Below are 3,443 nucleotides of genomic sequence, written 5' to 3'. Positions count from 1 at the left end.
TAGAGTTCTACTACTGGGTAGTTTCTCTACATCCTGTATCATATCATTATGTCATTATGATCAAATTTACTGGTTGTATTTTTTTATACAGTTGTAAATATCAACAAATAAATAAAAAAAAAACACAAAAAAAAAAAAAAACTTTTTGACTTATATACTAAAATGATTTCTTTTCTTATTTATTCATTCAATTTACATTCGTCTACGAAGTTATTTTTTCTCTAAATGTCCAACTCACAAGTATCATTCTCAACACATAGTTTACTTTAGCAAGAGGAGAAGTTCTATTGAACATTTGGTAATAATATCAGTTTATACATATTACAGTAGTTAAAAATTTATTATACCGTATATTTATGAGTTGTATGAACCAATGCATCGTATCGGTTAATTGTAGAGGCTCTTAACTTATTTACTGTTAATAGTAATAGTATATTTACTATAATTATTATAGTAAAACTATTAATATTACTATTACATTGAAATGGTTAATCAATTGCTTGGTACGATTCATCTTGAGCCTCAGTCACCCGATTTATGAAGTAATGAAGTGATTTTATCCCTCCTTCCGTCGTAAATATTTTCTTGCTTCCTTCTTCTACCAAGTTATCCAATCCCGCCGTCTATCGTACATCACTGGTATCCTTCAATTTAAATCCTGCATTCCCGCAATATCCGCTCACGGCCTTCAGACTTATATGTAACTGCCCATCGAACCACAGCCTTTGGCAAATCTATCCTCATACGTTCCAGGATATGAAATTCTATTCCCTCCTTTTTCCGTAGTTCAAATACCGTATCTTCGACCACCTTCTTTCCAATTCCGGAAGAATAACAATTAAATGTTTCAAATAAGATGTGAATAGATGAGAAGAGAGATAATATTTAATATAAATATTGTTGGATGTTTTAATATTTGCGAAAATTCTATAAACATGTGTATATATAGACTCATATAATCAACACTACTCCTATTGTTTTTCTATTATTTCATTTATTGGATTATTCCTTAAGATTATGATTAGTTGGCAGATTTTTTTTTATTATTACCTTTTGTGATAATAATAAAAATATATACCGTTCGTTTCTATATTTTCTGTAACTTGTAAATGTGCATATTAGCAGAAATTGTATCTTTTCATTTATTATTTTTAGTCTTAATTGTGTTCGATTTTTTATAATTTTTATTTGTCTTTCGTTTTATAATCATTTTTATTTTGTATTTTACTCTAATGCTCTAAAGCCTAATTTTGACGACTGTATACTATTCTAAAGGGATCAATTCCAGAATAAATAAAGAATATTATTATTATATTTATACTTGGATTCTGAGAAAGTATACTATACGTGTTTGAGTGAAACGTTCATCAATATATACTGATAACTTTTGGATTATGATTTTTCTAGGATTGTTAAAATTTTTAATCCTGTACTGTAAAAATAAAATATTTATACTGATTTATAAATAAAATATTTACTAATCTTATTTTCGAAGAGCAAAAACACTACTCCATAAACTATAGCATATAGTTGCTATGTACATAGCCACTTAAACTATAACTATAATATAGTTGCTATGCAGACACCTCAACTTGTCGCCCACTTCACTCGACCCAGGTTCAATAACAGATAACGCTATCAACTTGGTTCAAGGTTGCTCCCTCTATTCCATCTTGCTACAGGTGTTTATAATTGTCAATATTATATTTTACTATTTTATTATTGAATAAATAGATATCAATAACTGGAGGTGCAATTTGACATAAAAAGAATCGACCAACACAGATATTTATAAAATAATGTTGATTGTACGATTTTATAGTGGTTAATATGCATTGATCATCAATTGAAAATATACATTCAAAAATTAAATTAATATTATTGTTAATGTTATTAAAAGAAAATATTTTACAAATTTTTAAATATAACATGCTCGCAATTAATTTTATTTAATTATATATAATATTTATATATCTATAATATTTAACTTTAATTATTTATCTTCTCCACCATTTAAATTATATGTAATTTTACAATCTAAAACAAAATTTAATATTATAAAGCCATATTAGAATAATGTGAATGGTTGTTGAGTAATATTGAATAGCAAGAAGAAATATGTGAGCACAATTTTCTAGTTAACGAAACGTTAGTTATTTCACCTAATTATTGGTTACTTAATAAAACCTAAGTATAGTTTCTAGTCAAAATTGATGAGTATAATTAGAGGGAATACAAAATAGCGGCTGTTTCAAAATTAAAAAATAAAATAATTAATTTTTCATTCCGAGCTCTATATTTTTGATACTACCTAGAACACTAAAAAAAAAAAAAAAGAACATCATTCAAAGTACAGTGAATTTTCTAAAATACGAATCCTTGCAGAGGTGTTTATAATTAATAGTTCCGGAGATTTTTTTTTAAAGCAACATTTCATGAAATATATTCTGAAAAATCATTAGTTATTAAATTTATTGTGGGAAATCCTTATCTTAGAATCCACGAGTCGTAAAAATGGCTATTAGCACCCAAATTAAAGCTAGTTTAGTATGCTAAAAAGTAATTTATGCTTTCTATCTTCGTAGGAGTAATAGTTTTTATGATATTTGTCAAAATAAATTAACAAGATGATGATTTCCAGTTGTTCTGGCAAAGCTTTGGATTTATGAAAAATTTTATTTCAGAAACCATTGGATGCACAAATGACTGCCAGCAATCAAGTTAAAGATATTTTGTGTATAACATATGTATGTAGTTTATAACATTTATCTTTCTAGTGGTAGTAGTTTGTATGATAGTATAATATGAATATGAATTTTACATATGTAATTAATAACAAAAGAATGAAAAATATTGGAGACTAGGTTGGACGAAAAATTGGACTTTTGAAATTATTAAGAAAGAGTGTTGGGTCTTAGTAGATTATAATTTATTTTAAGTGAATAGGAAAATATTGTTATTTGATTGTTTATGATACATATATTTTTTTAATAATCTTCAAAATGAGACGAAAAATTTGTTTTTTATCAAAGAGATGAATTTGTTTCCACATTCAAAAATATAAAAAACAATTTCTTTTGAACTTGCTTTGGGGACACCTTGTCATTTTTGTGTAAAATGTCAGGCTGTACGATTTTATTGTGCCGTTCTGCGTAATATGAACATAGTAAATATCTGACTATTGGAGAGTCAATTTGAAAAGCAAAAGTTATATGTGCTTCGGTAAGGTCGAATTTCCAAAGTTTGCACCTTTCATGAAGTTTCATGAAGTTTTATTAAGGTGATGTTGTAAAGTCCTACAGGAATAAAACAAGTCTCCAATAAGACATCAGAAAATATATATAAAATATTTTTTTGTTTTCGTTGCTCCTGGGGGAACAATAAGAAGGAAGCCAGGGAAAGCCTATTGGAACGAATCCTCGGATATGGTTCTAATATTTTTC

Source organism: Halyomorpha halys, unplaced genomic scaffold (genome assembly GCF_000696795.3).
Source record: "Halyomorpha halys isolate HHAL.00 unplaced genomic scaffold, Hhal_1.1 Scaffold305.1, whole genome shotgun sequence".
Taxonomy (NCBI): domain Eukaryota; kingdom Metazoa; phylum Arthropoda; class Insecta; order Hemiptera; family Pentatomidae; genus Halyomorpha; species Halyomorpha halys.
Note: the sequence above shows the minus strand (reverse complement) of the source record.